The sequence below is a fragment of the Pinus tabuliformis genome, chromosome 1_2 (assembly GCF_031772625.1).
Source record: "Pinus tabuliformis cultivar Carrire ecotype Pingquan chromosome 1_2, CPIR1, whole genome shotgun sequence".
In the NCBI taxonomy this organism is placed as follows: domain Eukaryota; kingdom Viridiplantae; phylum Streptophyta; class Pinopsida; order Pinales; family Pinaceae; genus Pinus; species Pinus tabuliformis.
In genome coordinates, this window is record NC_142298.1 from 551,601,573 (window position 1) to 551,621,113 (window position 19,541).

At 35.4% G+C, this 19,541-nt stretch overlaps 1 non-coding gene and 1 pseudogene across 1 annotated transcript; both read left to right on the forward strand.

Moving 5' to 3' along the window:
• Positions 1–13,118: 13,118 nt before the first annotated feature.
• On the forward strand, positions 13,119–13,196 carry LOC149206768 (small nucleolar RNA SNOR75). Its single transcript, XR_016253185.1, has one exon. It is a non-coding gene; the product is annotated as a small nucleolar RNA SNOR75 (small nucleolar RNA).
• Positions 13,197–16,002: 2,806 nt separating this feature from the next.
• On the forward strand, positions 16,003–17,247 carry LOC149206769 (nematode resistance protein-like HSPRO2 pseudogene; annotated as a pseudogene).
• The last annotated feature ends 2,294 nt before the right edge of the window (positions 17,248–19,541 follow it).

The following is a 19,541-nucleotide window of genomic DNA, read 5'->3' on the forward strand; positions in this document are numbered from 1 at the left end:
CTGGAATGGGGAAGGGGATGCTCACCACAGTACTAATGAAGAGATAGGTTAAACAAAATATAAACCACATCAAAAACAAAAATTACCTCTCCTCATCCATCCATCAAGAAGTAGTATGGAGATTGGCTTTTGATTCATTTATAAAATGGTAATGATGATGTCTCGAATCATAAAACAAAACTTATAAATTCGGCTAAACATTACCAAAATCCATGCTATAATCATACAACTAAATGAAAAAATAATTATATATACAGGTCCAACCTCCAACCTCTAAATGAAGTTGCAGAACGTGAATTTCGGAATAGAGGAGAAGCCCAAGATGGCCTCTATAGGTGAGGGATGAACAAACTTTGAAATAAATTGAATCTCTGTTCAAATAATATTCAGATCTATTCCCATAGAGTTTCACTAAAATGAAGGGAATACAAGGAGAGTTGGGAGAGATGAATATAGAGCTTCATCTAGATGCCAAGCAAGTTAAGCATCCACCATATCGACTCAATCCCCAATTCAAGGAAAAGGTAAATAAAGAAATTGATTTAATGCTAGCTATTGGTTTGATCTCTCCAGTAGATAAATATGATTGGATCAGCTATGGGGGTATATATATACACTACTTTTGCTGGATCAACAGAAACAACTGGTGCTTTTCAAACCCCAGTTACTAGTTTGGCTAGCCATGCTATAGGTGGTGGTAGTATGCCTTGATACTAATAGACAGAGTCCAACAATGGAATGTAGTTCTTCTCCAAGTTCTTACCCAAGATAAGTTCCCATGGCTATGTCCTCATGAAAAAAGGGGGAATAGAAATGATATGAAATGGAGCAGATTAATAATGTTGTGTTAATTCCCCATTCAGAATAAAACCCAAAATGCTTATCAAGTGCTTAAGGATTCACCATTTTTGCTTGATTAACTGATTCCCATGAGAGTTTCTTATGTAAATGTTATAAACAATTTAACATAAAACATATGCTGAACAACAACAAAATAAAAACAAATAACACCAAAATACAACACACAACATAGAGATTTGATGAGGAGTTCACCCCTCCTGGGCTACGTCTCCTTAGTCCAGCTTCCAATGCTTATGCCTCTCTATTATGCTCCAAATTACAACAAAAGTGTGTTTACAATGCTCAAATGCATTTGAAACCTGTCTTAATGAGTTCAAAATACTAAAAAATGGCTATCTAGCCTCTTTTTGCAACCAATTTGGTGGAAAACTGAAAAAGTTATGACTTCTCCTAGTTCTCCCACTATTCATTCCACAAATTACTCCAAAACCGACAAGAACCCACATTTTTGCTCCAAAATCCACTAACCAAGTGAGAATTTTGCTGTGCGGCGAGCCAAAACCTATCGAAACCAACTATCTTGATCACATATCGCAATCGGCGTAAAACCCGATGGTCTTATGGCCATGTGAACAAAATGGGTGATTGTGAGATTGCGATATCGACGGACCCCACGATAGTATTAACCGAAATGCATAACTTATCACATCCAAGATCCCATCGCACATCGCAATCGGTGGTAACAAAATGTGGGACTCTGCCTTCTGCGGGTTGCGATTGCGATTTCGATATTGCATCGCAACCTAGTACCTGTTGAGGATGATTCTATAGTGTAGTTCCCTTCACCGATCTGAGATTGTGATCGATCGCAATCGCAACTCCGACTGATACATCGCATCCTTCCTTGCTCGAGGGCAAATTTTTAATGTTGACCTGCCTGCGATTGTGATTTGTGACATGCGAGGGCCAATAGCGGCTTGCCACTTGGTGCCACCTCATTCACTTAAGGACTTTGCCACATCATCCAATCTTGCCATGTAAGCAAGTCAAACCTGAACTTTGACTAGCTCTAAATTCTACATACAAGCTCGGATTTGAGTGTCATTCACACCGTTGGATTCAAAATGAAGAGCTCTTCAATCTGAAGCTGATTTTAACAAATTTCTGACACTTTTATTATTGAGCATAATTTTGAGCAATTGATCACTCCTCCCCACTAGAAGCCTTTTGGAACCCAAAATATTATATTCAATTATTGAACATATGAGGGTATTATTCCCTCACCTTTCCCTCTTCAATCCATTTGGCCTTTGATCAATTTGTACCTTTGAGACCCACTCAAAGATAACCAACATTTCCCCTCTTTGATGACCTCGTTCTTCTGTCAAGTATGGTGTCTTGTTGAAGCTCATCAAGAAATTACGGAGAAAAATCTTCAATTGATGGAATCTATACTCTTTCTCCTTGATCTTCAATCAAAGGAGTCTCATACAATCTCAAATTTTCAACATTAACAACGAAATAAATTTGCATATATGAAGGCAAATCAGGCTTGAAAGCATTATTACCAATCTTTTCCAAAATTTTAAATGGACCATAATGGATTGGTTTCAGCTTTTTACCTTCACCTTGAAGCCTTTCCTTGCTAATGTAAAGTCAAACTTCGTCACCTACTTGAAACTGATGATCCACACGATGCTTATCATGCCTTGCCTTATACTTTCCTTGACTCTTTTCTAGTTGTTCTTGAACTATTTGGTGAATCAATTGAATTTATTCAATGAATTTCTTTGCTCGGTTTATGTCACTATGTCCATCTACAACTACATCTTTATCAAAGATGAAATCCAAAGGTGATTTAGGAAAATAACCAAGACATGCCTCAAAAGGTGAAGATAGAGTAGAAGAGTGTTTTTCTCAGTTGTAAGCATGTTGAATATAATGCAACTTCTCGTCCCACAACTTAAGATATTTGCTGCAATATCCTCTTAGAAAATGAATAATTGTCCTGTTAACCACTTCAGTTTGACCATCTGTTTGCGGATGGAAGGTTGTATTTTTCTTCAACTTGGTGTCCATCAAGTTCCATAAATTTGACCAAAATTTCCCAACAAATTGGGAATCACGATCACTTACAATAGAAGTAGGTAATCCAAAATGAACCCATACATTTTGAAAGAAAATTTGATTTGTTTGTTTAGCTGTAATTTGTTTTTTACAAGGCATTAATATGCTCATCTTGCTGAACCTATCCACAAATACATACAAATAGTCATTAACTTTTCTTGATAAAGGAAAACCTCGTACAAAATCCATAGAAACACTCTCCCACGGATGTGAAGGCACTGGAAGTGGTGTGTACAATCCTAGTTTCCTATTACTAAGCTTACTAATTGCACACAATGAACAACCTCTAATACAGTGTGACACACTTTCAAGCATATGAGGCTAGTAAAAATACCTCTGAAGATTTCCCATTATTTTACTTACACCGAAATGTCCAGTGATAAGAGAAGTGTGCGCTTCCCTTGTGACATTTACTCTCTCCCCCTGTGGAACACAAAGTTTTCCCAAATGATACAATAGATTATCATGTACATGGTAGTCTAATTCCTCAACTTGGTGGCCTTGACTCAAGTTTGAATATACCTTTTGAAAGTCAGCATCATGTGCGTATTGTTCAACATAACATTCAGGCAAAACATAATGATTCTTGAGTAAAATGGCTACATTAACAACCAGTCTAGAAATCATATCAACAACTTTGTTATAAATACCTTTCGTGTACCTGATTACCAAGTAGAATTGCTACAAGAATCCCATCCAATGAAAGTGCCTTAATTGCTGCAATTTTGTTTGAGATTGCAAATATTACAAAGGTTGATGATTAGTGTGAATACTAGTTTCTTTTCCCATTAAGTAATGCTTCCATTTCTTCACACTTTGCACCAAAGCGTAAAGCTCTTTATCATATGTAGGATATTTAATAACAACACCATTAAAAATCTCAGAATGAAATGAAATGGGCTTTCCATGTTGTAAAAGGACTGCACCCATGGCGTAGTCAATTGCATCTGTTTGTATTTCAAATGGTTGTTTCAAATCCGACAATGCTAAAACTGGGGCCGAACTGATCTTTTGTTTTAAAGCATCAAATGCTTTTTGTTGTTTGCCTCCCCACTAGAAGACAACCTTCGCGTTGGTTAAAGCATGTAGTGGAGTTGCTATGGAAGAGAAATTGGCAATGAACTTCCTCTAGTACTACGCTACTCCCAGAAAACTCCTTACTTTTGTGATTGATTTGGGTATTGGCCAATTCAAAATGACCGAAACTTTAGAGGGTTCAATATTCAACTCACATACTCCAACTATGTGGCCTAAATACACTAAGGAAGTTTTCCTAAATTCACATTTAGACATCTTCAGAAATAACTGTTATTTTTTCAAGACATCCAACACTTTCATCACATGCTTGACATGCTCTTCTCGTGATTTTTTGAATATCAAAATATAATCTAAATAGACAATTACAAACTCATCAAGAAAGGATCTTAAAACATCATTCATAACTCTCATGAATGTAGCTAGAGCGTTTCAAAGACCGAAAGGTATAACCAGCCACTCAAATAATCCCTGTTTGATTTTAAAAGCAGTCTTCCAAATATCCTCCTCAACTATTCTAACTTGATGATATTCACTTCTTAAGTCTAATTTAGTGAAATATTTTGCATTCTTCAACTGATCTAGCAAATCATCTATTTCTGGGAAGTGGGTATCGATTCTGTATGGTAATTTTACTCAAAGCTCGATAATCTACACACATGCGCCAGGTTCCATCTTTATTGGGTGCCAAAACAATTGGTGAACCACATGGCGAAGTAGAGGGACAAATTACACCTTTAACTAACAATTCCTAGACTTGTTTCTTAATTTCTAAACTTTCCAGAATTGACATTCGATACATACCGATATTTGGGAGTGGATAGTGTTGTTGTAGTTGAATTTCATGACAAATTCCCCTTTTTGGTGGTAATCCCTTTGGTTCTTGAAACACATCTCCATATTGATTGACCACATCAACCAATTCAGCGTTCCGCTTCACGTCATAACTTGAAAAGGATTCACGCTCTATGTCATTCTTCTGCTTGATCATAAGGAGCATAAGATTCTTGCTGGAATTGACCAATCACTTCATTTGCCCTGTGCTTTCTAAAGACAGATTAAGTTTTCTACGATGGGCTCTCACAATATACTCCACTCCATCTTTGAGCAAATGATATTTTTTCTCAAATCTATGGAAAACGACTTTCCGGCCATACAAATATGGGCTTCCTAACATAATTCCAGAAATATCCAGCAGCATTACAACTAATTCGATTTCATCAATGAAGTTGGCAGTAATAGCAAACCTAAAAATGCATTTCCTTGTGACCTGAAGATTTGCATCCTTGGTTATCCAACCCAACGGATACGGTTTATGATGAGGCATGGTTTTCAGATTCAACTTCTTGACCAATTATGTAGAAATTAAATTTGCCTGAGATCCATTGTCGAATAGCATATCAATCTTGGTGCGTTTGGAAATAACTCTGATATGGAACAACTCAATTCAGTTTTCTTCATTTGAAGCGTTGTTGGAGTTATTTGTTGCATTGTTGCTTGCCATGACTTCCTCTTTGCTTGTTTTTCCCACTACTTTTCCTTTAGTGATTATGGTTTCAATCTTTGTTTCATCACCTGAGTCGGAACCCAAGCCTTGTTGTACAACAACGTTTGTCTTCTGTTGCCCTTTATTGTTGAAGTTATTTGGTCTTAATTCATGATGAATCTTCCAACAATGTGCTTCATCATGGCCCTATTTGGAACGATTCTTGGACAAAGATTTCTCCCCTTCTTTCTTAACAAAAGCATTTTTCTTCTGCTTTCCTTTAGATTTCTTTCCTTTTCACCTCTCTGGAATGGCTTCTTCTTACCTTATTCTTGTACATTTTTCCCTCTTGCTTCGAGGTGTGTAGCTTGAACACAACCCTCATCAATATTCATGGGATTAAACATAAGAATGGTGTGTTGAAGATAGATATGAAAACCTCCTATGTATTTCAACAAAGTATCTTGTGACCGCAAGTCTACTCCTAGCATAAGAGCTCTTATCCTAAACTTCTGAATATACTCTTGCACATTTTGACCTTTTAACCGTCTGAAATTTTTCCAATTCAAGATAGATTTTTGCATATGAGCTAAAGGGTAGAATTTTCTTTTTATAGCAACAATGAAATCAAACCAAGTAATAGAGATCTTACCATGTTTTTTGATCTCGTCTTAAGTCCTTGCTTCCCACCAAATGAGTGTTGCACCCTCCATTCTCAATGAAGCCAACTGAATTTTGATATCATCTTCTTGAAGGTTTTGAATCCCGCAATATACCTCCAACCGACGAATCCAATCATCAAGATTCTCTGCATTCACTTCACCATTATACATGGGCAACTCAAATTTAACATTAAGTTTTAGAAAAGATGATTTACTAGTTCCCTTTAAAGAATCATGACGAGTATGAGTAAGGGTTGTATTAGTGGAAGAGTGTGAAGATGCTTTTGAAGAAGAAGATGAAGAAGATGGTGGAGAGGGTGGAGGTTTGTCTCCATTCCCATTACCTTCTCCTGAAGAACCTTCTCCATTGGGAGGTTTGGAACTTTCTCACTGCAATCTGTTGTTCCTCTATTCATAGAGGACCTTAACCATCTCAGTCATATCGAAAAAACCCTTTCTGAATGCTCTTTCAGCATTGGTCATGGTAGGTTCTCCTTCATGAGACATGGTCTTTGAAGACTCAACTGAAATTTTTGCAACTTGAGGATGTACTGGTGTAGAAGACTTTGAAAACCTTGCTCTTCTTCCATGAGCCAACTATAGGGCTTTCAACTAGCTTCCCTTCTCCTCTTTTGAGTTTTAACCTTGTTAGCATGCCACAAAATTGGAAACAATTAAATCCTTCTTTGCACAAGAAAATCTAGTAAGAAAAAACCAATGCTCTGACACCAACTTGATATGAAATTGGAGTAGATTAGTAATGTTGTGCTAATTCCCCATTCATAATAAAACCTAAGATGCTTATCATTTGCTTATCAAGTGCTTAAGGATTCACCATTCTTACTTAATTAACTGATTCCCATGATAGTTTCTTATGCAAATGATATAAACAATTTAACATAAAACATATGATGAATAGCAACAAAATAACAACAAAGAACATCAAAATACAACGCACAACACAAAGATTTTATGAGGAGTTCACCCCTCTTGGGCTATGTCTCCTTGGTCCAGCTTCCGATGCTTGGGCCTCTCTATTATGCTCCAAAACACAACAAACATGTGTTTACAATGCTCAAATGCCTCTGAAACTTGTCTCAACTAGTTCAAAATACTCAAAAAATGGCTATCTAGTCTCTTTTTTGCAACCAATTTAGTGGAAAACTGAAGAAGTTATGACTTCTCCTAGTTCTCTCATTATGTGTTCCACAAATTGCTCTAAAATCAACAGGAACCCACATTTTCTCTCCAAAATTTGCTAATAGAGTGAGAATTTTGCTGCACGGCGGGCCATAACTTGTTGGCACCGACTGTCTTTATCGCATATTGCAATCGGCGTAAAAGCCCGACGGTCTTATGGTCTTGTGAAAAAAATAATCGATTGTGCGTTTGCGATATCGGTGGACCCGACAGGAGTATTAACTGGAAAGCATAACTTATCACATTCGTGATCCCATCACACATCACAATTGGCGGTAATAAAATGCGAGACTCTGCCTTCTGTGGGTTGCGATTGCAATTTGCGATTGTGATATTGCATCGCAACCTGTTTCTTTCTAGGGCTAATTCTGTAGTGTTTCTCCCTTCGTCGATCTACGATATCGATCCTTCCCTGTTCAGGGGCTGATTTCTAATGCCGACCTACCTGTGATTGCAATCTGCGACATGTGGGAGCCAATGGCGGCTTGCCACTTGGCACCTCCTCATTCGATGAAGGACTTTGCCACATCATCCAATCCTTCCACGTAAGCAAGTCAAACCTAAACTTTGACTTGTTCTAACTTCTGCATACGAGCTCAGATTTGCATATTGTTCTTACCGGTGGGTTCAGAATGAAGAGATCTTCGATCTAAAGATAATTTTAACAAAATTTTGAAATTTTATTTTTTAGCATAATTTTGAGCACCTGATCAAGAAAGCAAACAATTTTATCTTCCAAGAAAACAAGACTACATTCATTGAATGAATCCTCGTCAATGAACCCACTAACATAGTGGATGTTTGAATTATGGAAGGAGATAGGAAAAAAAGGAACAATGCCCGTTTCAAGAGAGAATGCTCAGAGAATACAAACCAGATAATTGGGCTCTTACTGCATTAACAGGTTTGCAATCATTGTACAATTAATCATCCATGCATACCATAATGTAAAATTATAATTAGGAATGTCCATGGTGATCTTAAATAGTTCCCTAGAATGCTTGAAGAATATTGATGCTTCAATTTATGAACCTTCACTAATGCATATAGATTCAAAGTGGAAGCATTCAACTTCTTTCCTAGAATGAAATAAGCAAATATTGCAGTAAAAAAGGGCTAATTGGCCTATTTTGGTCACATGTTGAGACTAAGCAACTGATCCAGGATCAAAATGGTTCTGAATGGAAGTGATTTCTTAACATTTTTCAAATTGTTGATAAGAAGAAGAGGTTATGACACAAAGGTCTGCAAAATATTTAGTATTCATGAATGCAAACTTGGAGTATCTAGAATTGTTTAAGATAAGAAAAAATAAAGGATGCTTAATAGGCCACATTTGTATGCTTTGTGTCTGTAATTGTTTTTTTGGCAGCAATCTCATGTACCATGCTCCTATTTGTATTCTTGAAGTAACTTCCCACCTGATTATTTCTATCCAATGTCCAGATATGCCATTAACTTACTACAATTGTCAATTGTAGCTACACTTGCATTCTCAGGCTTTTCCTATGGATCTGTGTGCTCTGCGCCTATAAAGGGTTACTTCAACTGATTCTGGATGCATACCTAATTGGGGAGGAACAAAGTCAGAACTCTTGTCACTTGGACTCTGCATCAGATGATGAATATCTCAAGAAAAATTTGAAGAGAGGTTCCTCCAAAAATGAAAAAGAAAACATTACCAAAGGGAAAGGGAAGTAGTGGAATCTATAACAAGCAGGAATGTTCAAAAATCACTAAAACCTATAAAGAAGGAATTAAGAGGTGAATGGAATACTCAATAGGATTCTTAGAGCTGCAGCAAGAGCATGGGTGTGGTTTCTTTCACATTTTCATGTTGTATGAGGTCTACAGGAGGATCCCAAATAGGAATTCATTCAATGGAGAAGAAGCAAGGTCAAGCAGTGAATGATTGGAGAGAAAGTAAAACCACCTGTTGGAGATATCCTCGCACAGATAGTGAACCTAAGAAAATAATGTCATAAGTAACATGCTCATCTTTGTCTTCTTTCAATCCTGCCATGTTAGGAGGAGATAGCTTAAATTCTCTTTTGGAGCAAAAGTTGTGGAGTTGACCTGGGCGCCATAAATTCTTTCAAGGATTCCATTTCTAGTAAAACTACTGCACCTATACTTTAGGACTTGATTATCACACTCAATACAGAAAGACCAGTTGAGATGAACCAAAACTGTGACTAAATACTAATTTTCTATCTCTGTTCTAGAAGCTACTAAGACACCAAAGAGTAAAACAATAATTTTTTTTTACAGAAACAATAGGTCCTATAAGATTTTGTAGAAGGATTGATCATGTTGGGAGAGAAGGGTTAACTAGGACCTTAGTTTGTTGACCTTTCATTCAATCTTAGATTAAATGTCTTTTCCTCTTTTACTTTTTCTTATAATCCCCTGTTGTACTGACATATCATAAAATCTATTGTCAAATTAAGTAATCCAATAAAGAAGGGATGACTGATTCTCATGTGGCACCCTCATGCTTTTGATCTTTACACGAACTTGCAATGAATCCCACTCATATATTTAATGAGAATTTAAAATTCAACCCCTTAAAGTGAGAAACAAAAAGGAAGTATAAGAATTTCAATATTCTTGAGATGGATTAACAAGGAGAACAATTAAAACTATATATTATTACTAAAAGCAATATTAGATAAATATGTTAACAATGTTTTGATATAAAGTATACAGTCCATCAATGCTTGTTGTTGCTGTTGTATACACTATTCAATACACTTTAAGGAAGGATCCTTGTTGGAGTACAACTCTTACCCTTCACACAAGCTACTCTGAAGTAGACCTCAAGTAAGTCTTCTAGTTTTCAAGGAGACATGCTTGTAATGAGTTTATCCTATATATATATATATATATATATATATATATATATATATATATATATATATATCTATATATATCCTACTACTAGGCATCTTAGATTTCTTCATCAAGTACAGGCACGCAATGTGTAGATTATAATACCAAATATTGTGTATTTATCAACTATACGTTGGCACTAGTCTGTCTGAGTTCTATTTTAATGTCAAAGAGAAAAGGGTAGTTTTGTACATTGTGATGTAATAACATTCTTTTACTTGTTTCAGGGAATGTGCACACTTCATGGTTGACTATCACAAGAATGCAGGAGGAAATAAGCTAAGAGTTGTCCACATGAAGTATTCAATACCATTTTTTGGTTGTGTTTCTCTTTTAGCCCCTGCCAACTTACCTGGTGATGACAGTTGCAGCTCTGGCAACTGATGAATAATGCACACCGTGTTTACAACTGTCGCAAATAGAAAGTTTTGGGTTTTGTTCATGGAAATAACCCTTGACAAGGTATATGTAAATTTCTAGTTGAATTTTATCATACATTGAGAACACCCTTAATACCAAAAAATTAACTATTTTTCATTAAGTCAGAACTCTTGTCACTTGGACTCTGCATCAGATGATGAATATCTCGAGAAAAATTTGTAGAAAGGTTCCTCCAAAAATGTTAAAAAACCACTACCAAAGGGAAAGGGAAGCAGTGGAATCTATAACAAGCAGGAATGTTCAAAAAGCACTGAAACCTATAGAGAAGGAATTAAGAGGTGAATGGAATACTCAACAGGATTCTCAGAGTTGCAACAAGAGCATGGATGTGGTTTCTTTCACATTTTCATGTTGTATGAGGTATACAGGTGGATCCCAAACATGAATTCATTCAATGGAGAAGAAGCAAGGTCAAGCAGTGGATGATTGGAGAGAAAGGCAGACCACCTGTTGGAGAGATCCTTACACAGATAGTGAACCTGAGAAAATCATATCAGAAGTAACATGCTCATCTTCATCTTATTTCAATCCTGCCATGTTAGGAGGAGATAACTTAAATTCTCTTTTGGAGCAAAAGTTGTGGAGTTGACCTGGGCGCCATAAATTCTTTCAAGGATTCCATTTCTAGTAAAACTACTGCACCTATACTTCAGGACTTGATTATCACACTCAATATAGAAAGACCAGTTGAGATGAACCAAAACTGTGACTAAATACTAATTTTCTATCTCTGTTCTAGAAGCTACTAAGACACCAAAGAGTAAAACAATAAAAAAAAATGTACAGAAACAGTAGGTCCTATAAGCTTTTGTAGAAGGATTGATCATGTTGGGAGAGAAGGGTTAACCAAGACCTTAGTTGGTTTCATTGTTTCACATAACAATTGGGTTCTTGTTGTATTAGACGATTTAGTTAAACATAACCAGGTAGGATAAATCAATCCTCGATGAGACGATCACTGTGGAAAAGGCGTAGTTAGAATTGAAACCAAGATCTGTTGCAATCATTTGCAACAATCCCCACAAGCTGAAACATTAGGATTTATGGAAACCATGTCTCAATTTCATTTAACTCTTGATATGATGTGATGGGATAGATGAAGCAGAGCTGAGAAAACATGTAACAGAATGAGAATTCATTTTTGGAGACCAATATCACCAATGATCCAATACCAACGAACTTTCCCTCTCATGCATTTAGGAAAAACGTTTAATCAGGATTTTGGGAAAGTTTGGTTCCCTTCGATAGTAAAGCCGAGGTGTTTCGTACCCAGACCAAGGTTCAAATCCCCGAGGGACATGTTTCCCGGTCGCATCTCAGCCGAAGGAATACTTTGTTACATTCTATTATAATACTCCCAGAATGGGGAAGGGGATGCTCACCACAGTACTAATGAAGGGATAGGTTAAACAAAATATAAACCACATAAAAAACAAAAATTACCTCTCCTCATCCATCCATCCAGAACCATGGCCAATGCCTACTAAATAAAAATTAATAAATATTAAATAATGAATGGATTAATTAATATTAAATAATTAACAAATATTAAATAATGGATAACATTACGAAGTACAAAAAAAATGAAGTAATGGTAGGATGATGAAATAGAGTCCACCTCATCCAGTGAATCAACCTTGATAAGTCAGTCTTTTCTGATTTTTCTGACAAATTTGTTCGAAAATCGAACAAAGCGTCCACTACTTTATAACAGCGGTCTTTTTCTGACATTTGTTTTTTCGAACCAGAGCCCACTACTTTATGGCAAGTGCTATTTCATACCCTATAGCATCATTAATGCACCTACCTGACACCAGATTGATGTCACCCGGAGAGCCGCTCATGGGCATGCATCCATGCATCCACATCTCATCACTCAGCTGCGGCAATGCCCATTCCTACCCGCGTCCGGCGCCGGTGTCCCTGCCCGCCTCCGGTTTGAGGACTTAATGAGGTTCACCAACCTACGCATTAATGTTCATAAACTCTGCCGGGATCCATAGTTTACCCGCCTCCGTAGTTTACCAACCCACACATTAATGTTCGTAAACTCTGCCGGGATCCATAAACTCCATATGCTATCGAGATTTCAGACCCTGCAACCAGCGAAGAATAACACGGCAGAGCAGCCCCTGCAACCAGCGAAGAAGAACACGGCAGAGCAGCGACGAACAGAGATTGGTGATCCCCTGCAGCCGTTGGAAACTAGTAACGCTAGTACTGTTACACTTTTGTACTTCAAAATTTGGTCTTATGAGGGTGTCTGATAAAAATATTCTATAGGATATCTATCTTTGTAGGACGATAAATATATAGTTAATCCCACAAAACAAAAGGAAAGAAAAAATAACTCGAATGCAAATGCAGTGCACTGTATCGTAGGTTTTCTTCTCTGCTTGTGCCATTTGCATAGAGCTAAGATTTTATACTTTCTATGCTTCTGTTTGAGGTTTAAAGTGAAATATCGATGTAGTTCTCTATGATGTCAAATTTGATGACGAGTCTAATGCGCATAATATCTTGATGCAAAATGAGGCATTTGTCTGAGAGAACACAAAACTTATTTGTTAGAAAATTATATATTACGGAGCAATGGAACACATAAAATATTGCAGAAATATAAACACAGAAAATGCACAAAACAAGATAGACATAGATATACGTGGTTCACCCAGTTTGGGCTACGTCCACCCCGAACAGCCAGTCCTTCCTTTTTATTATCCAACAAAATGAAGAGATACAACCTACAAAAAAACCACTGTAATATCCTCTGTTTTCTCTCTCACAGTCTCACCTCTATGTTTCTCGCTCACCGAATACACATCTATATCTCACAGCCTCAAATACAATGCCCTCATATAAAGAGAGGGGTTTCCTTTTAGGGCAAAAAACCCTAAACTAAACATAAGTTCTACCGTCAGATCATCCGCCTAATGAACGGCCCAGATTGACTAGAAATTACTATACTTTTACAAGGCAATTTTACAGCTGTTTTTAGCTTCGGGGGCGCTGCCCCTGAAACCCCCCGCCAGGGGGGGGCTCCCAAAAGTCGTTGCCGCCCCCCCTGGACCCCCCACGGCAGCGATTATTTTACGGGCGGCGTTGCCGCCCCATTTTGAACTGGGGTCCAATATGCCGGTACTATAGAAGATAATCAGGCTCCACACCCAACATTATTGTTATAGTTATTTGCCCGATGGCGAAAATAACTTGTTATTCGCGATGGTTTCATAGGCATTCGCCAAAGCTGAAAATGATTTCTTTAAAATCTGATGGTTTTGTTCGAGTAGTCTTCTGTTTTTCTCTGCATTTGTTTGGTCAAAAAATAAAGATTTTTTGTGGTTATCCTCCTTGATGTGACCAACATTTCATCATAAGCAATGTTAACTTGACCGTGAAGCTATCCCGGATGACAGACCCTAATCTAAATTTCTATTTTGACTCCTCTTGTTCTCTATAAAGGTTTCCATTAATGATAATTGTGAAAAATGTTATGCTACTGGAATCAAGTATATATATATATATATATATATATATATATATATATATATATATATATATATATATTCATTCGACAATTTTGTATTTGAAAGTTAGGAGGGTTCTTACTTTAAGATGTATCAACCAAAGAATCCATCCTTGCTCTCCGATTATCGTTGTGTTCCAAATAACATTTTATATTTTTAAGTAATATAAGAAATACATTAAAAGTAAAATATGAATAAATAAACGTAGTGGTAAAATGATATATATATATATATATATATATATATATATATATATATATATATATATATAATAAAACAATGGATTGTAAATACAAATTACTATGAAGATACAATTTTAAATTCACCTAGGTTTTTAATACCCACTGTAACCAAGTTAAAAAACGATAAATATGAATGACATTAGAATAGTAAAATGTTATGCAAATTGCAAAATAATTTGGAAAAAATAAATAATATATAATTTAAATAATAGTTAAATATTTTTATTGGAATTCTTAAAATGTTTTTTTATTAATAATATTAATTTTTTAAATCAATATTACATAAATGTAAAGATACATATAAATTTAAATAAAAACCCATTTCACTATTAACATTTAATTTCAAAATTTTAATATAATTTATTTTTTAAAAATCGAATAATAATCGAAGTGTTAAATCATTTACTTCAGTTGACATCTTTAAAAATGCATAAGCTGTTGACCATTCTTTCAAAATTTTAATATAAATTTTTTTTTAAACATTAAATAATGATCGAAGTGTTAACTCATTCAATTCAGTCTACTTCTTCTAATGTCGAACTCTCAACAATGCTCCAATGATTCAATCATTTTTTGAATTAATAAAATAACATAATACAACAAGTGGACCCATCACCTATTTTAATAGTACATGCTATTCATATCTCTCCCATATTTGCCAAAATAAAAAGATATACTAAGCTTCCCATCCACATACACAATGTTCAGAACTATTCCTGTAACCAGTCTAAAAAGGGCCACTGAATATAAAGAAACAAAACTTACAGAATTTATTACCGTATCAAAAATCTTCTTCATAAGACGATACTAAAAACATAGAAAATGCAATATGGCACGGCCATTCAATAGAGCGCCCTCCTATCACCTCTAATTTTATCGATTTGAAGATCGATGCACCATGTCCTTCTGCTAGATTAGAGAAAATTCCACGGCTTACATATATCACAGCAGGTAGTTTGTGTCTCACATCGATATAGGCCATGTTTTGCATTGTTTCCATTAGATTAACTCAGTTCCGATATGAACTGATTATACCCTTCTATTGATTCTTTTCTGGTGTTGGGATTATTTCCGGATCTCTGTGTAGTCATAATGGCATTAACACCGCCATGCTAGGTTGAGGTTGTTCCTAATTAAATTGTTGGCCATAGTTCTCTTAACTGGACATCCCCGATAGAATTCTACTTGGAGAGCCCAAGGATGCGAAAATTTTAAGAGTGTCACTAAATTGGGCGAGGGAGAAGTCATAAGGCTTATAAGTGAGGCTCGGCAACCGCAAGATAATTTATGTGTTAAGTTTTTATCGTCTACAGAAAAAGTTGAGTTGCAACAAATAGATATGCTTTCTATCCAGTAACATATTATATATAACTTTTTAAATATATCAAGGATTTAAGAACATTTTATTCTATTCCAGTTTTCAAAATTTTAGTGTTTATTCTATTATTATGTTGTTCTTTTTAGATTATGGTATATGGAGAGCATTAGTGTCTTTACTCTCCTGGTTATGTTTGCAGGGAAAAAATATGTCCTGTAAATAAATGGCATCTTATTTTTCCTTTGTTGAAGAGTCTATAGAGCCCTCCCCCATGGAGTGTGCGGGTTACGAGCAGTATGTGCATCTCCCCGAGCTCAGTGCCATGTGGAAATTCAAGGAATGGCCTGGTTGGTCTAGAGAGGGGTTGGTAAAGGCTGCCTTACAGTCATTGGAGATTACTTTTCGGTTTGTTCCGTCTGTCCTCTGTGACACAAGGACTTACATTGACAAAGAGGAATGGAAGAGAAGGCTTGAATCCTTAATTAGTTCCCAGATTGAGTTGATTTCAATGATTTGTGAAAATGACAAGCAGGTTCCCACTCTTCAGTTGTCAGTAAGTAGTGGTATTCTTGCTAGGAAAGTTTTCCATGAGGTATGGCAGAGACCTGGTGCTTTACCTGTGGTTAGCAGAACAAGTGAAGAGAGCTTACTTCCTCGTTTGGGTAGATGGAAAAGCGTTGAAGCTATGGTTTCTAGAATATGGCTTGTCATTGAAGGCCATATGCAGAGGACTCCCTTCACTTTAGGTCTGGGGGAACCAAATATGTCAGGTAAGCCTCTTCTTGAATATGATAGAATCTGCAAGCCAAGATATTTGCACTCTTTAAAACAACATAAACAGTTCCATAATCTAGAAGATGCCAAACTTTGCAATGTCCTCCAGATCTTTGAGGCCTGGGTATTTGTAGGCCAAGAATTGTTGCAGAGAGTATATGAAAGAATAGACTTTGGGGATTTCGTAGGAGCATCCAAAGACTGTTGGATGGTTGAAAGGATGTGGAACATGCTCACAGAAATTGTGAATTTGCTTCTAGTGATGGTCCCTGATGATTTCCTTTGCCTTAAACACCAGTTGGCAATTAGCAGCACTAGTACTCTTGCAGGCGCATGTTTCCTTCGGTCTGCCCCCCTTAGAGACCTTACAAATGCATGCAATGAACTAAGGCATCTGGTGCCCAAATTCATCGGTGTTGAGGCTGATCCAAAGGGTGGACCAAGGCTCCAGGAGGCACTTATGCATTTGTTTCATTCACATGGACTGTGCTCACATAACACTGCAGGTGCTTACCATGTTGCAACAATACATGTTTTGTTGGTCTTCCAGGCAATAGAAGCCGCGGTGAAAAGGTTTTTCTTCTCATATCAACAGCTGGTAGTAACAACCATGGGTAGCACTAAAATGAAGGGTCCATCATATCTAGGTGCTTGTGATGCCCTACGTCAGATATATTTTGAACCACCTTATTTCCCTAGTGTGGATGGTGCAAAGACATTTTTGGGTTACTTTTGGCACTAAAAGTTACAACTATGGTGGATGGTACACTGGAAGATCTACAGACAAATCAAGTGAAGTTTACAAGAGAAAGAACAGTGCCTTCAATTTTTCAATGTATTACCCCAAATTCATACATACACTTTTTACATTGATAGTTTTGAATACTATACATAGAATTATATTGGATATAGGATTAGACTCATTTTTGTTCATCCCCATCAGTAGGAGCAATCAATAGAACAGTGCTAGAAATTTGAACAATTTTTTTCCCCTCTACAACATGGATAGGATACTAAGGATTCATAGTGTGCAATTCCTCCTTTGTTAAATACTGTAAAAGATTGTCCAAAATTAAAAAGGTAATTATTAAAATTATTAAATTTTACGAGTTGTTTCTTTTTATAATTTTATAATTCTTTACCTAAATTCTATGATGAGTTTAACGATATTTATATAATTCATTATATAAAAAGATTGTAAGAAAAAAATAAATTATATTAATAAAATTATAAAAAAGAACTATAAGTTTTATATGGCCATGATTGTAAAAAAAAAATTGCATTTCCTGCATTTTCATGATAGCTATTATCAAGTTAGATAATAGGAATTACAAGGATTGAGAAATAATGCAAAATCATGATAATGTTATGGAATTCAATAAGAGAGATTTATTTCTGATAGACTATTACAAAAAAAATTGACACTGTTTTGGTAATGGTTAAATAAATTTCTACTCTAGAGATAAATACAGAGAAATTTTAACCTTAATTAAAAACCTGTTAATTTCAATATCAAGCCTTCCTACAATTATCTAAGGCTACCTAAACTTTAAATTTAATATGCTTCATAAAATTCAAGTTTCAATACCTCCGCCTACTAAACCCACAACCACTTGAAATACTAAACTAATACATGCTTGCCTTCCCTTTTGTTAAGCCAAATTGAATTTGGTTGGTAAGCTATTGCCAATCTTTTTAGCTGTAGTTATAGCTTCAAATGGAATCCGAAGTAGATCCAGTTGTCCTTAGATGAAGTAATTGCTATTTTTTATTTTATTTTAAATATTTTGTTTTATTTGTTTATCGACAAATAAATAGCAATTTGTTTATGTTTACCAAATTGAATTTGGTTGGTAAGCTATTGCCAATCTTTTTAGCTGTAGTTATAGCTTCAAATGGAATCCGAAGTAGATCAAGTTGTCCTTAAACGAAGTAATTGCAATTTTTTATTTTATTTTAAATATTTTGTTTTATTTGTTTATCAACAAATAAATAGCAATTTGTTTATGTTTACCAAATTGCCACTTGAATAATAGTTCTCAAATTATGTAACATCGAAATATTCTCAATTTTCTATGAAAATCCGAGAGAATGTTATATTTTAACTTCATAAAAAATGCCTTGTTTTCCGGCAATGATAGGAACATTATAATTAGGCATCTCTACCGTGTCTTCTTTGGAGTAAGACAAATTGTGTTTTTCAAACTGTGTGAATATAGTTCATTAATTTAAAACGATGTTAATTTTATTTATTTTTTATATATTTGAATATCTATAAGATGTACACTTTCAATTGTTTTTGTTATTGGGTTTTAGATAGTCTAATTTTTTAGTAATCAAATCTGAATTTGAATTTAATAGCTATAGTTTATGAATGTAAATTTCTAGATGTGCCAAATTTATTTATACTTTTAAAAACTCAAGTTATATAATAAATTAGATTATTAAAATTAAATCAAAATATTAAACAGTTATATTGCATTGTTTGTCGAACAGAGTTTGAGATAGATTAAGCTTACTGGACTGTAGATAGGGAAGGTAACAGAGTGGCTTGAATATTACTGAATTCACCTATTTTGCTAACTCTGTTCTTTCAGCGAATATACTGACGTAGCTCAACTAGATTTGTGGATGCCACTTCATAAACGCAACAGTGGTATTGGAAAATATTATGTCATCGTTCTAAATAAATACCTTTGCTTTTATATGTCACCTTTTAAAACGAGGATACCGAACGTCCCAGCAATGGAATTCGAACAAACATAAGACATATTTCTTTTTTCTGTTTTAGTTGTAAATGCCACACTTGTTTTTAGCACTTGGTATATATGTAAATATATATATATATATATATGTGTGTGTGTGTGTGTGTGTGTGTGTGTGTGTGTTGGGGGGCGTGTTTATATCTGTTTGATATAAGTCTAAGTGAAACACAAATTTAGTAAAAAAAAAATTATAAACAATATCTTAACCATATATCTCATCATCAACTAATCTAAATTATAAATTAACTATAATATCTAATCCCTCTTTTTT